Consider the following 22,284-nt stretch of genomic DNA (forward strand, 5'->3'; position numbering starts at 1 on the left):
TGGAGGTTAAGCTTCCAAGCAGCCTTGCAAGGTAGTTGCTGGTATCTCTATTATAGTGAGAGTCTGAAATCAGTTAGGTGCCTTGCTGAGTGTCACCCTACTTCCTAGGCAAGTAGCTAGGAAACAAGATGTCTTTGGATTTCACTGGAGAAGAGTGGATGAGGAAGCATGAATGACTAGATAGTACAGTTGGACTTTTAACCGTAGCTGAGTTAGAGGGCATTTGGAAGAACATGCCAAATCCCACAGACACCCACTTCTCGTGATGATACATCGGAGTGTAGCTTTCACTGCTCTTTCCTGAATCAGATGACCACTTCTCTGAGACACAATCTCTTCTCTGAGACATATATATAGCCAGGAAATTCCAGAAAGCAGTGGGATTGGCCAGTTCATGAAGAGAGCAACCAAGTAAATCTGGGCTCACAGGAGAGGACAGTTCACCATGTGGACTTATATCTGCCCATGGCTTTGGAATTCTTCTGCATCACTGACCTGCAGAAGTAGAGAAGCACAGGAGGCTGGGCGGTGGCACACCTGGGTAAGTGCACATAGTACTAAGCACAAGGACCCATGCAAGGATCCGGGTTCAAGCCCCTGTCTCCTCACCTACTGGGAGGGGGAAACACTTCACAAGTGGTGAAGCAAGTATGCAGGAGCCTTTCTCTCCCTCTCTATATCAACCTCCCCCTCTCAGTTTCTCTCTGTCCTAGCCAATAAAATGGTGGAGGTGGGGGCTCCATGAGCAGTGGATTCCTAGCCCCAGCAATAACCATGGAGGAAAAAAAAAGAAAAAAAAAAAGAACGAGAGAGAAGTTCATGGATTTCTTACCCCAATTTACTCATTGCATTAAGCTTATTGACTACAAGTGGATAGAGCACAAAGGGTGATACAAAGGAAAGACATGTTATTTCGGTTAAATTCTTCTTTGAAAATTAATTTATTTGAGATATAATGGGCATGTGGTCATGCTGTTGAATGTGTTCATACTCTTCAGTGTGATCAAGGATACAAGGATTTGGAAGAATTGTACTTTCAAATAAAAAATGTCTTACCTTTGAGGATGTGGAAGAACAATGGTGAGGGGACATGGGCAGAGTTAAAAACCTAGGTTCTCTCTCCACCTCCAACAGTGATCAGTCTAGAAAGACTGTCTGAGTACTTGATCTTTCAGCACGTTAGGCCAGAGTAAAATAATAGTCACAATTCCTGGACCTTAGGTTAAGAATTTAATGTAGGATGAACTGTGCTTCTGCAGAATTCACAGATTGATGTGTAACTCTCAACATGACTATATCTGGAGATGGAACCTTTAGGAAGAGAGTTAAAATTAAATAGACTTACAAGAGTGTGGTATTAATGCAATAGGACAGATGACTTTTGATTTATATCCTTTTAAGCAAAGGAATAGACCCAGGAACTCTCTCTTCACACACTGAGGAAATGATCTGTGATGACACAGAGAAAGAATAGTTTTGTTAATGTCTCCTTTTTAAAATAAATAAATAAATAGAATAGAATAGAATAGAATAGAATAGAATAGAATAGAATAGAATAGAATAGAATAGAATAGCCATTGCAATCCAGGAAGTAAAGCTTCTTCAGAAGTCAGCCATAAGACCTGTAGCAGGGACCTCAAGTCTATAGAACTGTGAGAAGAGATCTTTCTGCCATTTAAACCACCCAATATATGTGCTATGTATGTGCAGAACACATTGACACAGGGTCCAGAGAGTAGAGGTATGCATGGAGCTTTAAAAAAGAACACTCATTTAGTGCTGGTGTCTAAGGTCAATTATAAGGGAACAAGGAGTGGTGAAGAGATGGAGAAGGTATAGGCTGTCTCTTCTGGAATTTAAGAGCTTAAGACAGACTGAGTGGTTTGAGGAGGTAGACTGAGTAGTTTGAGGAGTGTAGAAGAGTTTGGTAGGATGAGATCACAGTCCTTCCCATAACTACCTCTAAGTAATATGGACATTAGCAACCAATTATATACATATTTTTATATAATTTTATTTATAAAAAGGAAACACCGACAGAAAAAAAACATAGGATAAGAGGGATACAACTCCAAACAATTCCCACCACCAGAACTCCGTATCCCATCCCCTCCCCTGATAGCTTTCCTATTCTTTATCCCTCTGGGAGCATGGACCACCTATCTATTGCATTCTTAAACCCTAATATAGCAGGAACTTCCCACTTCCTCTACAGAGCCTATATACATATTAAGGAATAAACTGATGGCCTCACACATACACTGAGAAACCTCTCTAGCCCAGTGGAGGTGGAAAGGAGAGAAAAAGAGAGAGGCCACACAAAGCACAGCCTTACTGGTGATGTTCATGGTTCTCCTCTGTGGTATGGGGGATAAAACACAAGGCTTCCCACATTTCTACATGCTGGGCTATTTTCTGGTCCCCTGACTACAAAATACTTAACATTATTTCCACTAGGTCATGATGAGGTCAAGCAATTTCTCAAGAGAAGAGGATTAGACTAAATTTAATACTTGGTCTCAAGTGTACAATTTCCAAATCCTCCAAGTTATGCATATATGGAGCTTTCAAGACTTCAGCCTGTGACTCACTGACAGGTGTGAGATGGAACTAATTGCTTGCTTCACTCAGGAAACATCCTGCTTTTCTCTGAATATAAGTTGGTTTCACACCAGATAGGTGACTCTGAAGCACCTATCTTCAAAGTGAGACGTAGCAGAGGATGGTGGGTTGAGTTGGAAGAACTGCAGTCTCTCCGATTTCCCACTCCTGGTTCTCATTTGGAACGGAAATCCGTATTATTACTGATTTTCTCCTCTTCCCTCAAATTTTCAAGTTTCACTGCATAAATCATGTCGGGGGTGGTGGCAGTAGTGCACAGGGTTAAGCACACATAGCATGAAGCACAAGGATCCCGGCTCAAGCTCCTGGCTTCCCATCTGCAAGGGGGTTGCTTCACAAACGATGGAGCAAGGCTGCAGTTCTCTTTTTTTCCCCTTTTGTTGCCCTTGTTGTTTTTTCATTGTTGTTATAGTTATTATTGTTGTTACTGATGTCGTTGCTGTTGGATAGGACAGAGAGAAATGGAGAGAGGAGGCGAACACAGAGAGGGGGAGAGAAAGATAGACACCTGTGGACCTGCTTCACCACCTGTGAAGCGACTCCCCTGCAGGTGGGAAGACAGGGGCTTGAACCGGGATCCTTAACGTCAATCCTCGTGCTTTGCACCACGTGTGCTTAACCCACTGTGCTACTGCACAACTCCCTGCAGGTGTCTATCTTTCTCTTCCTCTCAATTTCTCTCTATCCTATAAAAAATAATAAAATAAATCATGTCCAAGGTAAGGCAGTGAGTAAAGGTCGGTTTTAAAGCCCAGCTTAATCACTTAGAAGTTATGTGACCTTGGCAAACTATTTACTCTATTGAGTCTCTTTCCTGAAAAATCCCTAAGATGGATAAATCTCAAGAGTCCACAGATACCTGGCACAAACAAAGTCAATCCAGCTTTCCATAACCCTTGTCAAACATAAATAATCAATCCTGAAGCTCATTCCCATCAGGCTCAGATACAGACTCATAACACAAGGCAACCACCACTAGTGGGTTCACTATGGAGCAAGAAATACAATTTATTTACCTCACTGAATAATACGTCTCTTTTAGTTCAAATGCTCCCAGAGTTGGTGATGCTCACATGGCAATATTAAAGCACAGTGTTAAGGTTTGGAAACAGGTGCCAGGTTTGGTTGCACGTGCTTGAGCACACATTGTCATCCCAAAGGGCCTCGGTTCCAGCCCCTTTCCCTAGCTATGGAAAGGGGGAAGCCTCACAAGTGGTGAATGAAATCTGCAGGTATATCCTCTTCTTTCTCCCTCTCTATCCTGCCTTTTCCTCAATTCATCTGTCCTATCACATAAAAAGGATCAAGAAAGAGGAAAAGGAGAAGGAGGATAAGGCAGAGGAAGAGGAGAGGGAAAATGACCACTGGGAGTAGTGTCATTTGTTCTGTAGAAACCAAGCCCCCAAAACAACCCTAGTGGCAATAAAGGTACATAAATAAAGGTTTGGAAAGAATTAATTAAAAGATGCAAAAAGAATGAAAGCTCAATAAGGTATACACATAAAACACAATTATGAAAGTTGAAATAAATCCCTACCACCTTGCCCTCAGTATAAAGTGGCAATGATAGGAACTACCCCACTCTCCAAAGGGAGTCTGGGTCATCCTAGCCTGCCATTCAAGGAAGACCAGTCCTGAAATAAGTGCAACCTAAAATGTTCCCAGCTGTGACCATGTATAGGGACTCAGACTGACAGGTACCCAGAGGTTGCAAAGGCCCCTGTGCTAAATATAAATAAAATGGGCCCTGGGTCAGCTGGATGGAGTAAACAGTTAATTTTATTCATAAGGTTTCTTCAAGATTGGGAGCTACTCTCTGACCTAATCCAACTTTTAACTCTATTCTCAACTCTAACACCCTGTACTCAAACAATATTTTTGTCCAACTCCATGTCAGCTATCAAACTCAAGCAAAAACTACACTAGTCATAGGCCCCCAAGAACATACTTAAAATAGACTTCCTAGCTGCTTTCCACTGTAAGATCCCTGTTCTCATCTGATCTACTCCTACTTTTTGCTTCCTGTTCATTAATCATTTTGTCCTTCTTTATATCTTACCTCCTTTTAGCCACCAAGTTGCAAACACCATCATTATTCCATCCTGATTTCCCTGGACAGACAACCTCACCATTGTGTCCTGGAACCTCATTACTTCTCCAGAGCCCTACCCTACTAGGGAAAGATAGAAACTTGCTGAGGGTATGAATTAACCTGCCAACACCCATATCCAGAAGAGAAGCAATTTCAGAAACCAAAACTCCCACCTTTAGCACCCTAGAATTTTTTGATCCATACTTCCAGAGGGGGAAAGATGATGGGAGAGAAATGACCAGAGGGTCCTGAACTCCAACTCCACTAGCACCCAGAGAGAGAAGAGGAAAAAGGGAGGGACATCAGGATATAATAATAGATGCATGTGTGACTTGGAAAGGAAGAGAAGATGGGACGATGGAAAAAAATGGGCAAATATATACAAATATGGGCAGTTGTAGAAATAATAGTTAAGCCATATCTGCAACCTTAGGAGAACTGCTGTAACTTACAATGGAGAGAAGGGGGATACAGAACTCTGGTGGTAGGAACAGTGCAAAATTATACCCTTGTCACCTTGTAATTTTGTAAATCAATATTAAATCACTAATAAACTTAAAAAGAGATAGGGAAGAGATAATCCCTGTGTTAAAATAGCAATAATTCAGGTTCTCTTTGTCTCCTTGCATCTACCAGCTGTTATCAGAGATCACAGGTGCCTGGTGGGAGAAGGAATGAGACTCATAGTAGTTCAGCACAGGTCAAACTCACCCCAATCTCCTTCATATATCTCATATGAAGATATGGATCCATCACAACACTACATCCATCAAGGCTAAATTCACAAATTTACATTCAGCCCACATGGGAGAGGTAGGGGTGTGTGTGTGTGTGTGTGTGTGTGTGTGTGTGTGTGTGTGTGTGTGTGTGTTGGTGGGGCAGTGGTATGCCGGGAAACACTGAACAAGCAGCAGCTTTGGAGAATGGAGATGAGGCACTTGGCTCTCTGATTTGAACCATCTGTCAATCTCTGTGGTGTGTAAAAACTCCCACTATGGTCCATTCTAGCTACCAAGAGAGCATCACCAGAGTTTGTAAACGACACAAATAATTGCCTCCCAGGAGCCTATGTGAGCAGAAATCCAGCACATTACCTAGGGGAAGGATGTTCAAGGCTGCTAACCACGGCATAATATCTTCCAGGCATCACTCACCCTAAGAATTTCACACTATTGTTCTATGTGTATTCATTTATTGGATATACATAATGTTCCTCCTTTTATGGGATTTTTGATTAAATTCCATTTGGTTTTACCGAGCTACTCTAAGTATATCGTTATCAAAACAGTACTTGGTGGAAGGAACCAGAAGTCCTGAGGGATACAAAGAACCCGAATTAGTGCTGCCAGCACAGGCTGGTGATGGCACGTAAGAGACGTGCATGTCTGGGGTCTTGCACAGAGCCCACATCCCTGGCTACTTCTACTCATAACATTTTCTTCTTAGGCATCATGTATTCTTCACAGACTTGTAGATCATTATTTCTTAGGTGTTGGGCACTGAGCTGGGCTCTGGATGAATGGATGGACACACATACACACATACACACACACTGTCCATTAATCAAAAAGAGGGCACAGACCTAAAATATGAATAACAAAATTTGCTTCGTTTTGGCTTCCATCATCTACTCAGTAAGTATTTACAAAGTAGAAATCCTATGTTAGTTACTCAACAATTGCTTTGGCCAGTTGCTAGAAGTTAGATTCTCTTTTTAATACTAAAGAGATTTAGCACTGAATTTTGAAGTCCAGAAGACAGGACCCTGAGCTTTTTTGCATCTCAGGGTTGAAAGATAAGCTTCATACACCCTTGTCAGTGAAATGAAGAGGCCTGAAGATAGACACACACACACAAACATCTGTCAGTGGGCTGTGTTAAATGTGTGTGATCTAGGACTTCAATAAAGTATGTATTGGCAAAAGTTTATATTACATTAGAGCATGGAATGAGAAACATCAAAAGCATCTTAGCAGGGGTACACAAACTATGACAGTGCTAGACCACCATGGCACTGCCATGGAATCCGCTGGCTATGCAGTAGGTATTCATCATGTCCACATCATGCATTCAATGGTTTGTAAGGGGTGGTGGTGTTTGTCACAGTATGTAGCTTTAGGTCTTTTGCCAGGGGGTCTGTTGACCCAAACTGCTCATTAGCTTAAGCCATTCACCAGATGTCCATCAGAGAACAGGATTCTTAGCTAGAAGGGGAACATGAGAGACTTCATGTAGCCAGCATTCCTTTTGTTCTACACATAGTTTCTCAGTAATAAAATAGCTGGGGTGGGGCAGGTGGCAGCACACTGGGTTAAGTGCACATAGCACAAAGTGCAAGGACCCGCACATGGATCCTGGTTTGAGCCCCCAGCTCCCCACCTGTAGGGGTGTCACTTCACAAGTAGTGAAGCAGGTCTGCAGGTGTCTATCTCTATACTTATCTTCCCCTCCTCTCTCAATTTCCTTTTTTAAAATAAATTTTAAATAATTTTATTTGGTTATTGTATAAAGACAGCCAGAAATTGAGAGGGCTGGGTGAGAGAGGGAGAGAGACAGAGAGACACCTGCAGCCCTGTTTCACTGCTTGCAAAGCTATACCCCTGCAGATGCGGATTGGGGGCTCAAACCCGGGTCCTTACATACTGTAACATGTGCACTCAACCAGGTGCACCACCACCCAGCCCCTCAATTCCTCTCTGTCCTATCCAACAACAACAACAAAAATGAAAAAAATGGCTGCCAGGAGCAGCAGATTATTAGTGCTGGCACAGAGCCCCAGAGATAACCCTGGAGGCTAAATAAATAAATAAATAAATAAATAATAGTTTGCCAGCACTCATGTGGAGTGGCTCCAATGGGGGCTGGGGGGATAAGCCAGGACTGTTTCTGAGCTAGATCTTATCTTATCTAGACACCTATTCTTTAATGAAAGAAAGAAATCAATCAAACAAGGCATTCCCTCTAATTTAAGGCTATTAATCACAGAAACTGTACACACTTTTGCCAGTAATTTAATGTTTTGCTCCTTACAGAGTTTCTTAAAAAATCTAAAGTTACCTTAGCCTGGAAGAAACTTCCAAGATTTTTTTCCATGCCATAAACCAGAGCTGAGCAATGCTCTGGACAAAATAATTTTAAAAATAAACAAATCTGATTGAAGTACTTCTCTTTAGATTGGCAAAATAGTTTACCTGTAGTGTGTCTACTTTTGTCATGAGTGAGACCCAGGATTGAGCCTAGGTCCCAATGCACTGGAGGAAGCTTCCATATTGCTGTGGTATCTTTACCTCTTTCCTTGTCTCTCTCTATCTGAACAAAGTTATTCCAGAGTGGTAAAGCCCAGCAAAGAAAAATAAAATAAAATAAAATAAGCCAACCAGTTCAAGCCCTAATCTGGATCTGCCTTATTATCTGCTTGAACCGGAACAATTTATTTAGTTTGTCTGAGCCTGGGGTTTCTCATTTGTGGATGGGACTAATCTATACCACTGGATTGACAGAGGAGTCAGAGGCAATAAATCACATGCCACATGTGGCCAGGAACTTGATTCAGCAGCTACAGCAAAGGACTTGCAGGCCTGAGTTCCTGGATTTAGTTCCAGGAACCAAATATATCAGAGCAGTGCTCTGACTTTTCTCCCTTTCTCTCTCTCATGGAACAAACCAATCTTTACAAACAGATACACACACACACACACACACACACACACACACACACACACACACACACACACACCACAGAGTCTACAGTAGATGTTTGTGGCGCTAGTGGTGGAAGTATCTGAGAATCACAGAGGCTGAAGTCCTACACACTCCAATACCATCGGAAATAAACATGCAGCTGGGCCTCACTTGGACGCAGCGTTTGTGTGACAGTGTCTGGTGTGGTCTAGGCTGTGAGTATTTTGAGTTGGGTCTGGAACCTCTTATACTTTTAGTGTAGACTTAGGGCTAAATCCTGTTTCTGTCTGCCAAATGCAGAAGACACCCAGGTTGCACTGCTGTAGGACAAGAGTGGGAGTCACAGTATCTCCAAAGCACCTGGCATTTCTTAAAGTCACTACTAGCCCCTCTGATATGCAAATACCTGGGAGCAAATGTGTCATGGATTCCTGAATACCTGCAGGAGCTTCTCTTATTCCCCAGGTCACCAGCCTCAGTTTCATGGAGAAGAGCCCCCACTCCCAGCATCTCCCCCAACACCAACCAATCAGCGGGTATATCTCACACAGTCCCTGCTGGGCTGTTTTCACTTCAGTTGGTCACTAGCACTGGTTCAGATTCTTAGCGACCGAGAAGCAGCTGAAGCTTGTCCTCTTCCACAGAAGTCGGTTGCCCCATCTATCAGACCAAGCTCCTTTCATTCCCTCATTCCACAGCTCATCTGTACTTAGAAGCATTTACACTTAAGTCCCCTTTGTATTTAATTGAATTTGTCTGTTTCTACAAATCTCTTTAATTCATTTCAAAATGAAGGACTGAGAGACTTCTCAATGGGGAAAAGGTATGCCTTAGTATGCTTTGAGCTCCGGGTTCAAGCCCCAGTGCCACAGAAGAGCTCCATGGAGAGCACTAAGGGAGCTCTGAGGATGGTACAGCAGTGCTTTTTCTCTTCTCCTCCTCTCCATCCACCTCTCTCTGTCTCTCTGTCTCTGTGTGTGTGTGTTTCTCTCTCTCTCTCTCTCTCTCTCTCTCTCTCTCTCTCTCTGTGTGTGTGTGTGTGTGTGTCTCAATACAGAAAACAAATTGGGCCAGTCAGGCCACTCAGTGCTATTGCACATGCTCAAAGTCCTTCATGCACCCCCAGCGGCACATAAAAATGGAATAAAAGTAAGAGTACAGGGAGTGAGCGCACTCTTCTTGGTCCGCTATTTGTTTAAATACAGTTCTCTTAGCTGGGACCTGGGAGATAAGGGCCCTCTGCCACATGCTGCTTTCTCTCACAGAGATGTTTGCTCTCCAGTGCTGACTGGCTGTGGAGAATGTCTCTCAGGTGGGGCTCACAGTGGGGGCCACAGAGAGCTGTACAAGATCACTTGCTTTAATGAAGAATATGAAAACAGTGGTGGCATCATTAATTCATGAAGTAAAGATGTAATTAAAAATTGAGGAAATAGTGTTCAGGAGTAGGTTCATGAGGGGTCTGTCCATACCCCCAATTCTGCCTCCCCCCACACTACTGATCTTGCTCCAGACTACCTATGAAGTCCACATTCATTTCCTTGCCAGCCACTAGCAGCACATCACCCAGAGTACAGAAAGACAAACAGCTGTAGCCACGTGTGACTGTGGCAGAAACAGACATTCTGGGGAGGAAGTGGACTGTGGCCAATGATACGTGTATCTGGTCCAACCCACTTCCTCAGGGTTATGTGTAGTAATACCACTAATTTCTTTAGCAAATGCACATTGTGAGCCCATTGTAATCACCGGAGACTCTTGAAAAATATGCAGAAGTTTTATAGATGAGACTCAAGCTTTCCTGTGAAAAGCAAGACCAATTCACATCAAAGTAAGTGACAGATTCACACTAGACATTCACAAACAAGCAGACAGGGAAGGGGCATGGGAACACGAAGATACAAACACACACACACACACACACACACAATCATTGTTGGGTCCTCTGCAGACAGACCCCTGAGAAATTCTTTTCCTTTTGGGAGTCGGGTGGTAGCGTAGCGAGTTAAGCATAGGTGGTACAAAGCGTAAGGACCGGCTTAAGGATCTGGGTTCCAGCCTCTGGCTCCCCACCTGCAGGGGGGGTGCTTCACAAGCCGTGAAGCAGGTTTCCCCCTCTGTCTTCTCCTCCTCTCTCTATTTCTCTCTGTCCTATCCAACAATGACGGCATCATCAACAACAACTACAACAATAAAACAAGTGCAACATAAGGGAATAAATAAATTTTAACAAAATAGATGTCTTTTAAAAAAGAAAGAAATTTTATTTCTTTTGCTAAACCTGTTTTCCCCTCATTGGAGGAGACAAAAACAATCCCTCCCTCACAAACTGTTGCACCAACAAGATCATAATACATCTGAAAGTACCTATAAATACTGGCCTCCTAATCCAAGAAAGCTCATTACTGCTATGACTTTTATGTGACTCAAGGACCTTACACATGTTCAGTGTAAGAGAAGCAAGAGGGGAGGACACAGAGAGAGGATAAACAGCACACACCACTCCATCATCCACAGTTAGCCCGGCCCTACTGTCCATGGAGCTCTCATGTGGCACCTGGACCTCAAGAATGGTAAAATAAAAAGGTTTCACTAAGAGCAAGGGCCAGAAATAAAGATGCCAACCAGATGAGCTCTAAGTCCCAAAGAAGGAGACTACTCGGTTGGAAAGAACACTCAGGATGCAAGGTCAGGTCCCCTGGACTGGGGGTCAGTGCTACACCACCTGGCTCTACAACCTTGAGCAACTGCTTCTGCCTCTCTGGACTTCTGACTTCTCATCTGTAAAATAAGGGGGCTGGATTCAATTATCTGCATGGCTCCTCCCAGTCTGACAGGCTGTGATCTATGGTCTGTGAGGGGCTGGACCTTGAAATCTGACTCAGATTTCAAGAGAGTAGAGGGAGCTCATGAATAAGAGCATAAAGGCCAAGATAGAAATATACAAGAAAGGGGGAGGAATCAAAAGAGCTGACATTTATTGAGTGTCTAGTTTGGACTCTACTTTAAGTGCTTCATGCACATTAATTTATTAAATCCTCACAACACTCCGAGGTAGAAAAATTTCTGTCCCTCTTCTCCAGGAGACAAGTGGAAGGCACAAGGAGAGTAAATATTAATTTGCCCAAGGTCACATGGTTTCGTAAGAAGCAAGGACTAGAACCTAACACCCAACCACTAAAGCAAGTAATTGATCACATTGCATGAACAGGGTCAGGGCACAGGTGAGATTTGAGAGGAATAAGGTTTTTTCTCCAGTGGCCATTTCTGCTCTCCTGAGCAACAAGGTTGAGGTCATGCCTTCTGACAATGATCTTAGCAGTCAGTTCCTCTGTCCACCAGAGTCAACTACTGGGCCAGAAACATGAAAACATACTAAAGCAACATCAGAAGAGAAAGAGTAGTATCTTGAGATAATTTGCCCAAACTCTTCATTACCAATATTTAATAACTTGGACAGAGAGGTCCATGCAACTGAACTGACTTTCCCAGGGACTCCCTTCCTTCTTTCCTTCCTTCCTTCCTTCCTTCCTTCCTTCCTTCCTTCCTTCCATTCATTCTTCATACTAAGTATCTCCTATGTGCCTTGTCTTATCCAAGGCTATGAAAATGTAGTAGTGAGATAAATACAGATTAAACAACGAGAGAGGGGGGGAGGGAGCAATGAGTCATCTAATGGGGAGAAAGGAAGGGTGTTAGGGTGTTAAAGAACTTAACTGAGGCCAGGGGGTGCTGCCTAGAGAGCTGAGTGCAAGCAGAGCTCTCAAGGGGGAGGTGTCACTATAGTGAAGCATGTGTCCATGTGCGCATGGCCAATGGTCCTCTGGCTTTCTGTTAGGATTTTTTTTCTTTCTGCAACCAAGGTTATCTCCGGGACTTGAGGCTTGTACTACAAACCCATTGCTCCTGATGGCCATCTGTTTCCTTTTTTATTTGAAATGACAGAGAGAAACTGAGTTGGCGGGGGTGGTAGACAGGGAGAAAGAGAGAAACCTGCAGCATTGCTTCATTGCTTGTGAAGCTTCATCCCTGGAGGTAGAGAGTGGGAATTTGAACTAAGGCACATGGCAACACGTGTGTTCACTAATTAAATCACTGCTCAGTTCTGTATCTTAGGACTTTAAAGATGTGTTTCCACTTGCCACCCCTATATACTAGCTTTCCTCCACAAAGAACAAAGTGCATTACAGACATCCTCTGAGCACACCCAGCTTGCTGTGTGAAAGGCAAGGAGGAAGGCTGGTTATTTCCCATATTATCTCCTACTACTGTTTGCTTCCATTTTCCCCAGGGATTTGGATTTGTGAGACAGACAGGAGTTTTGATGTGACCTGGATTATACAAACACCTGTGTGGATGCCACCGTGGCTTTTTCTCTCGAAGAGAAATTGTTGCAAGTGTGCATGTTGGAACTGACACGGTCATTATATATTTGAAGTTGTTTCCCTTTTCTGTGGCCTATTTTCAGATTTCTTTTCCCATTTCCTGAGCTCTATTAGAATACAGTTTTCATTTTAATCACACTCTCCAGGCAGACCAGATTTAGGCAGAATGAAAACAAAAAGTGTTTTACCAAATGAGACCGCACGTGTGCTGCATGGCCAATACACACTGGCCAATACACACGGCTTTCCAGGTTCAGGCAGCCATGCCAGCTCTGACCTGCTGTTCAACCCCAAAGCATGGCACTGCTTTGCTTAAGTGATGCAGCTGTGTGTGTCTCGGTCCCCGACCTCTTTCATCAGCTTAGCAGCTGATAACAGATTTGGTAAAGGCTGATGCAGTGTGGTGAGAGTCTTGCCTTAGGGACACAGCTTTTCCAAAGAAAGATGAGACCAACTCTGTCCTGGACTGAGATCTGTCCCCAAGGGCTTTGGTTCCACAGCCCAACTGCACAAAAGAGTCAACTGGTGTGCTTTTTTAAAAAGTTGATTTATTTATAAAATGGAAAAACTGACCAGACCATAGGATAAGATAAGAGGGGTACCATTCCCACCACCAGAGCTCCATATCCCTTCCCCTCCCCTGATAGCTTTCCTATTCTTTAAACCTCTGGGAGTATGGACCCAGTGCTTTTAAAACCACTGCTTCCAGGGCTGGGGAGATAGCTCAGCAGGTAGAATATGAACCCCACAGAGCATGAGTTCCCGGACTTGAGTGCACCAGGGGAGCTCTGCCGGTGATGCACCTGTGCAGTGGTAATTCTCTTTGTATTTCTCTCGTCCTCTCAAATAAATAATGAAAGATTACAGTGGAGAGACTACATCTGCAAGAACCTGTATTCACTCCCAGAACTTCATTAAAAAGGAAAATAATCTACTTCTTAGGAAGACTGTGGAGGGAAAGCATGAAACTTAGCAATTTTTTCTTGTGTAAGAGACAAAATGAAGGGGGCTAGGACCAGGAGACCCTCACACTAAGAATTTCTGATTCTTGAGAATCAATTCTCCTACTCTGAGATATACCAGACCAGATCCCAGGAGCAGAAGGTCAACCCCCTGGTCTTTGCCACCTAGCCCTCATTAAGTACATATGGAGGGTTCTGGGTGTTCTGTCTACAAACCACTAAGCTCCTGACATCTGGTAGGAGCTAACTAGAAGGTTTTCCCTGGAATGCACTTTGCAATCTGAATGGTGCTCGCCTCCATCTCCTGTCTCCATTCCTCAGACTAGGAGCAAGTCTAGAGAAACTCAATATCCTATGGCTGGCTGTGATTAAGTCTTTGCAAAGAGAAATTTCTCTTGTCTGAATTACATTCTAAAGCTGAGTGAGGGTTTGCTGATTGATGGACCACTCTAAGGCAGCGACACATGATCCTGGCATTCCTTGTAGACTGGTCAGAGGAAAAGGATATTCAGTCCCTGTTTGGTTAGTCCCTGAGCCTGATATCTTCACGGAAAAGTAAGATGATGCCCAGGATTTATATTGTCCGGGGTTTATGTGTATTTTCCCAATAATCCAGTAGAGATGGCTCCTGGGCTCTAGCTGCCTCTTGGCTCAACCACAGAGTGGGAATGAGGGAAGCACAAGCACTGGATGGGATGTGGTGCCACTTGGTTGGCTGTGAACCACTACCTGGCATCTGCTGGCAGTTGACAAGAACAGCCTCCAGAACTAATTGCCAGAACAGTTAAGCAGAGGGAACACAAAGGCAGAAACAGCTCTCAGCATGAAAAGGACGTCGAAGTTGTAAAACAGGCATAGCCCAATTTAAATGCTGGTGATTTGCTGAAACTACTGTCTAGGCTAGTCTCATGAGCAGTACAAGGTCACATGCTGCTGGCACACAGGGTACCACACCTCAGCCTGACAGGGACTGCAATGACCAATATCCAGCCTGTTCTTGCAAAATCTAACCTGAAGCTAATCCCTCTCCTCGAGCCTCAGAAAGGTTTCTCACTGATAAAATGACAGGTTCTTGCCACATTTAAAGAACTAGAATGGGAGTGGGAGCACCTGGGTGGTGACACACCTGATTGAAATCATGTTATAATACACAAGGACCTGGGTTCAAGCCCCTGGTCTCCACCTGCAGGGGAAAAGAACAGCAGGTGGTAAAGCAGGGCTGAAGGTGTCTCTCTTTCTCTCTATCACCCCTTCCTTCTCAATTTCTGGCTGTCTCTATCCAATAAATAAAGATAATATTTAAAAAAAAAAAGAACTAGAATAGGGGCCAGGCATTGATGTAATTGGTTAAGCACTCACATTACAGTGCACAAAGACCTGGTTTCAAGCCCCTGGTCTCCATCTGGAGGGGCAAATCTCCACAAGTGGTAAAGCATGGCTGCTGGTGTCTCTCTGTCTCTGTCCCTCTCTATATCCCCTTCCCCTCTCAATTTATCTCCATCTATATCAAATAATAAATATATAAAAATAAAGAAAGAACCCCCACACCTATGGATATCTATTCTTTGACAAGGGGGCCCAAAGTATTAAATGGAGAAAGGAAGCTCTCTTCAATAAATGGTGCTGGAAAAACTGGGATGAAACATGCAGAAAAATGAAACTGAACCACCTTATCTCACCAGAAACAAAAATCAGCTCCAAGTGGATCAAGGACATGGATGTTAGACCAGAAACTATCAAATACTTAGAGGAAAACATTGGTGGAACACTTTCTCACCTAAACCGCAAGGACATCTTTGATGATACAAACCCAATTGCAAGGAAGACTAAAGCAGAAACAAATCAATGAGACTACATCAAATTGAAAAGCTTCTGCACAGCCAAAAAAAACTATCACACAGGGCAGTCGGGCTGTAGCGCAGTGGGTTAAGCGCAGGTGGCGCAAAGCACAAGGACCGGCATAAGGATCCCGGTTCGAACCCCGGCTCCCCACCTGCAGGGGAGTTGCTTCACAGGCGGTGAAGCAGGTCTGCAGGTGTCTATCTTTCTCTCCTCCTCTCTGTCTTCCCCTCTTCTCTCCATTTCTCTCTGTCCTACCCAACAATTACAACAATAATAATAACTTCAACAATAAAACAACAAGGGCAACAAAAGGGAATAAATAAATAAAATAAATATTAAAAAAAAAAAGAAACTATCACACAAACAAGGAGACCCCTCACAGAATGGGAGATCTTCACATGCCAAACATCAGACAAGAGACTAATCACCAAAATATACAAAGAGCTCAGCAAACTTAGCAACAAAAAATCAAATGACTCCATCCAAAAACGGGCAGAGGAGATGAACAGAACATTCACTATAGAAGAGATCCAAAAGGCTAACAAACACAAGAAAAATTGCTCCAGGTCGCTGATTGTCAGAGAAATGCAAATAAAGACAACATTGAGATACCACCTCACTCCTGTGAGAATGGCATACATCAAAAAGGACAGCAGCAACAAATGCTGGAGAGGCTGTGGGGACAGAGGAACCCTTCTGCACTGCTGGTAGGGACACAAATTGGCCTAACCTCTGTGGAGAGCAGTCTGGAGAACTCTCACTAGGCTAGATATGGACCTTCCATATGATCCAGTAATTCTTCTCTTAGATATAAACCCCAAGGACTCCATAACACCCAACCAAAAAGGTATGTGTACACCTATATTCATAGCATCACAATTCATAATAGCTAAAATCTGGACACAACCTAGGTGTCCAACAACAGATGAGTGGCTGAGAAAGCTGTGATATATACACAATGGAATACTATGCAGCTATTAAGAACAAGGAGCCCACCTTCTCTGACCCATCTTGGATGGAGCTAGAAGGAATTATGTTAGGTGAGCTAAATCAGAAAGATAAAGATGAGTATGGGATGATCCCACTGATAAACAGTAGTTGAGAAAGAATACCAGAAAGGGAAACTCAAAGCAGGATTTGACTACATTTGGAGTAGGGCACCAAAGTAAAAACTCTGGCTTCCCGGGGGGGGAGGGGGGGGCGGAGATGAGATAGGACAATCTTTTGGTGGTGGGAATGATGTTTATGTACACTCCTATTAAATTGTAGTCATGTAAATCACTATATAATTAATATGAGAGGGAAAAATTGACTGTATGTCTCAAACTTTTTAAAGCACAGAGTGAGTCTTTTTAAAATACATATGCTGAGTCTTTGATATGTTGACTCTCTCAAAAGCCTAGACCAGGGAGAACAGAAGCAACTGGTGGCACATCTATATACAAATAATGTCAAAGAACATAAATTATGGTGATGTCCTGTATGATACAGCAAATCCTAACAAAGGGATTTTTCAAAGTTAAGCCAATTGCCAAATAATGTGATTATAGCAATAACTATCTATTGTCTTCTTAAACCCTAAGACAGTAGGAACCTCCCACTTCTTCTATAGAGCCTATATTTACCCCAGTCCTGGAATCTCAACTGTGGGGCGCACTTTCCTGCATGCTTCTCTCAATTCATACCAAATGATATTGCATCAGTCTATCCCAACCTAATCAACACAATGAGTACCCCCCCCCCCAGCATGCTTCACTTCAGACTGTGTCCAGAGACATCAGGCGTGGAATGTTAATCCTTCACCCTCATTACTCAGGTGAGACCTTTCCTTTCACAGGAGTCTATAATTCCATTCCAGGTGGTTCACTTCCTAACAAAGTCCCAAAACCTAGATATAGACCAGGTCCTGTGAGATAGGGCATATATTGACATGTATCCATAAATTAGGGCAAAATATATATCGAAAGCAAAAGTACACAATAGTCTGCAGTGAGTCAGTCTAAAGTTCCTAATGAAATAGTATCTAATTAGACTTAGATACCCTCCTCACCTACTTCCTATTACAGTTCTCTCACTCATTCCACAGCTATCCTTATCAAAGCAAGGACTGCAAAAGCTGAATAAGGGCAAGAGACTGGAATACTTTAACGATGACTCTTCAGTCACTATCAGGCCACCCCATCAGCTGGGGCTCTAATTGAGAAGTCCTGAGATTCCCAAACAGATTTGATGGGCCTAGATCTCAAATAAATTCCTCTTTCCATTGCTACAGGTCATCTCTATCAGGAACAACAAAATAGAACCCTTTGTGGACTCCCATAGGACCTTGACCTCAACTTTGATCAACAGTGGTAGAGAATCCATCCTCCCTTTGGAGGATGGGCAACATACTCTATGCTACACCTGAGGAAGATGGGTCGATATTGGGGCAGCTTGGAATGTTCCTACTCCTGACCACAGAATGTAAGCTTAGATCTACAGGGATGCAGAGGTCACATAGGCTCCTAAGCTGAATATGGGCCCCAGACCAAATCAAATAGATGGGTTTTACAGTCAACAATATTTATACACTTTTCCAATATTAGGGAGCTACTTTCTTCCCTGATCCAGCTTTCTCTTCCTTTTCCAGCCATGACACCATCTCCCCAGACAATAACGTGGATCCACCTACATATCAGATTTCAGGCTCCGGGGAAAAAAAAAAAAAACTAGTATAGTCACCAACCCTTTGGGATATATCTAAAATATGCCTATTAGCTATCTACAAAATGGAGACCCCCCTCCCTCAACTCTTAATCTGCACTATTCTAGCCTTTAGGTTCATGATTGGTCAACAATTTGTTTGGCTTTGTATGTTAACTCTCTTTTCAGCCACCAGGTTCCAGATGATAGCATGATGCTGACCAAACTTCCCTCGACAGACAACCCCACCAATGTGTCCTGGAGCTCAGATTCTCCAGAACCCTTCCCCACTAGGGAAAGAGAGAAACAGGCTGGGAGTATGGATCGACCTGGATCTGTCAATGCCCATGTTCAGCAGGGAAGCAATTACAGAAGCCAGACCTTCCACCTTCTGTACCCACAATGACTTTGGGTCCATACTCCCAGAAGGTTAAAGAATAGGAAAGCTATCAGGGAAGGGGATGGGATACAGGGTTCTGGTGGTGGGAATTGTGTAGTGTTGTACCCCTCTTATCCTATGGTTTTGTTAATGTTTCCTTTTTTATAAATAAAAAGAAAGAAAGAAAGAAATAACTAGAATACAAACTCTTTGAGACAGACCAAGGACATGGAAATATCAGGTGGGTATAGGGAAACATGAATTCTTGGCTGAGCACACTAGGCAGTGCTGTGATGCTGGCTGTATCACCTGACTTGTCAGTCCTTGTTTCCCCATCCCAAACTAGAAGTTGGTGTTTATATGCTCCCAAAAGTCTCTCCTGTTGATTATATCTATCTTTAAATTCAATGGAAGCATGAGAAATAAGGTACAATAGAAGCTATTGTAGACACAGCCTCCCTTCTTTACTTCACCTAAAGAGGTCCATCCATTCATTCACTGCATACATATTGCTTGCCTGTGATGTGATCAGTCTCTCTGTTAGGCACTGGGACACTATCATGCCAATGGTTTTATTCATGTCCTCATTACACTCAAAGAGAAGAGACAGCTAGCTCAATGCCACAGAGTATGGGTGTCAAAAGCCAGAGGTACTTTAGGGAACTAAAGTCAACAAGGGAACAAGAATTGCAGAGCCAGCAGAAGGTAGAACTAAAAAGGCTACATTAGGTTACAGTAGGTTAAGAATGTTTTCTACCCAGAAGCATCTTAGAGGGCCAGAGAAACAGCTCATTAGGTATTATACCTGCCTTGCCATGTGCATGGTCCAGACTCAAATACTGGCAGTACATGGCAGGAACTGTGGCTCTGTAGGAAGCTCTAATACCACGGCATCTCTCCCACTCTCTGTCTCTCTCCAAAGATTGAGTCAGCAAAAACAGTGAAATTATGCAAGGCCCAGGCTATTTAAAGAGAAAGGGAGGGTAGCCTGAGAGGGACAAATACTGTGACTTTAAACATGGTTGTTAAGCAAATAAATATTATTTTAAGATATTATTTTGTATTTTTAAAAAATCACTTTTGTGTACTAGGGATTGAACTAATGAAGATAAATGAAAGCTAATGCAATGATCCAGGCAGGAAAAGATTTGAACTTAGACCAGAATGGAAATGGAGAAACATGGCAGCATTTTATATCAAACAAATACAAGGAATATCCCCATGGTTTTTGGCATTTGGGCTTGATTTCTCATGGGCTTTGACATATTACCATGATGAAATTCTACAATGAGAATCATAAAAACACTCTTAACCTATTATAGACTCTCCAGCTGATTAAAAAATATGGCTACATTATGCTTTACTAGTCTCTCTCTCTCTCTCTCTCTCATGTGTTGGGGCTTAGCATTCACATACTCCGTCGCATACAAGTCTCATGCAATATTAAAATGTTTATGCAACCCATTCTGTGCTTGAAGCAACAGCAAATGTTCTTGGTGTGCAAGGAATGGAGAGAATAATGTTCTCGGCCTCTCCCAGGAGAAAGTCCGACTCCAAAGCAACGCCGGTCTTGCCCTCTATGATTAATCGGAACAATAAATCAGCTTTCTCTCTCCCCAGCTACCTGCCACCTCCTAAGGACCCCTGAGGATTGGCTGAGCACTAAAGAGAGTGCATCGCTTGGCTTCTCTGCTGTGAGGAACAGAGAACTGGATTGGCATTCAGAATGCTTTTGCCTAAGCTCATAGCTATGATTCTGCAGGCACTGACTCTGCTGATATTAGTCAGATGTCAGACTTTAAACCCAGTTAGGGGGGCATGTTAATGGTGTGACATTTCAGAAAGGTTTGCCTTTAGCTGCTGTGCTCTTACAGAAGATTGATGTCCAAATATGTGAACTCAAATCCAAGTGTTGGAGACTAACAGAGTAATCGGTCTCAATCCAGTATCTTTCAACCAATGATCATAAGATATCTGATGGAGCAAATATTGCTAGAAGCAAAAGAGAGGTTTAGAGATCCAAATAATTGTCTCAGAGCAGCATACAGTTCAGATTCAGCTGTGGGTGAAGAGCTTTTGCCAAACCCAGGAAAGCTAGATGATTGCAACTGGAGGGCAAGCCTCCAAAACAAGATTATATATGAGAAGAGTCAATGTCCAGAGAGACTAAGGATCAAAATTCCTCAAATATAGTCCTCTGTCTAATTTGAAACCCTGTTGACCTTCTATGGAGAAAGGGCAAACCACATATTTCCAACAATGTTTCTTCCTGGAAACACAGGGACTCCCTGTGGTTCATTTGTAAAGTTCAATTGTAAAGAAAAAAGTCACAGTAAATATGTGATGTCCTCTAATATACAGCTCTTCTCGGCCTATAAGATACCTTCAAAAAAAAAAAAAAAAGAGATACTTACAAATGAGTTATTTGCATAATTTACATATTAGAGATTTTTCCTAGTTATTATTGCTAGTACTTAGTCTAATCTGCTTCACAAATTCTGTTGTCTGAGTACAGAGGTAGGGTCTCAACTGGCAGACTCAAACTCTGCTGAGGCAGACTAAGTAAGAAACTAGTTTATTTCATCAAAGATGTCCTGGAGGTTTAGGTGGGAAAGTGTTTCACCAATGTTTTCCTCTAAGTATTTGATAGTTTCCCGTCTGACATCCAGGTCTTTGATCCATTTGGAGTTTATTTTTCTTTCTGATGAGATAAGGTGGTTCAATTTCATTCTTCTGCATGTTATAACCCAGTTTTCCCACCACCATTTATTGAAGAGAGCCTCCTTCTTCCATTTAATACTTTGGGTCCCCTTATCAAAGATTAGATGTCCATAGGTGTGGGGGTTTAGATCTAGGCTTTCAATTCTGTTCCACTGGTCTGTGTGCCTATTTTTGTTCCAGTACCAGGCTGTTTTGATGATGATGTCATTATAATATAGTTTGAGATCTGGGAGTGTGATGCCTCCATTTCTGTTTCTTTTCCTCAAGATGGTTTTGGCAATTCTAGGCAATTGCAAGGAAGACTAAAGCAGAAACAAACCAATGGGACTACATCAAATTGAAAAGCTTCTGCACAGCCAAAGAAACTATCACACAAACAAAGAGACCCCTCACAGAATGGGAGAAGATCTTCACATGCCAAACATCAGACAAGAGACTAATCACCAAAATATACAGAGAACTCAGAAAACTTAACACCAAAAAAGCTAATGACCCCATCCAAATATGGGCAGAGGATATAAACAAGACATTCACTTCAGAGGAGATCCAAAAGGCTAACAAACATATGAAAAACTGCTCCAGGTCGCTGATTGTCAGAGAAATGCAAATAAAGACAACAATGAGATACCACCTCACTCCTGTGAGAATGGCATATATCAAAAAGGACAGCAGCAGCAAATGTTGGAGAGGCTGTGGGGACAGAGGAACCCTTCTACACTGCTGGTGGGAATGTAAATTGGTCCAGCCTCTCTGGAGAGAAGTCTGGAGAACTCTCACAAGGCTAGACATAGACCTTCCATATGACCCAGTAATTCCTCTCCTGGGGTTATACCCCAAGGATTCCATAATGCCCAACCAAAAAGATGTGTGTACATCTATGTTCATTGCAGCACAATTCATAATAGCTAAAGCCTGGAA

General features: G+C 42.8%; 1 protein-coding gene across 1 annotated transcript in view; it reads right to left on the bottom strand.

The window, feature by feature from the left end:
- Positions 1-22,284, bottom strand: part of ALK (ALK receptor tyrosine kinase) — a 739,964-nt gene that overhangs the window by 581,535 nt on the left and 136,145 nt on the right. The gene's annotated exons all lie outside the window — the stretch shown is intronic.

The sequence above is a fragment of the Erinaceus europaeus genome, chromosome 3, assembly GCF_950295315.1.
Source record: "Erinaceus europaeus chromosome 3, mEriEur2.1, whole genome shotgun sequence".
NCBI lineage: Eukaryota > Metazoa > Chordata > Mammalia > Eulipotyphla > Erinaceidae > Erinaceus > Erinaceus europaeus.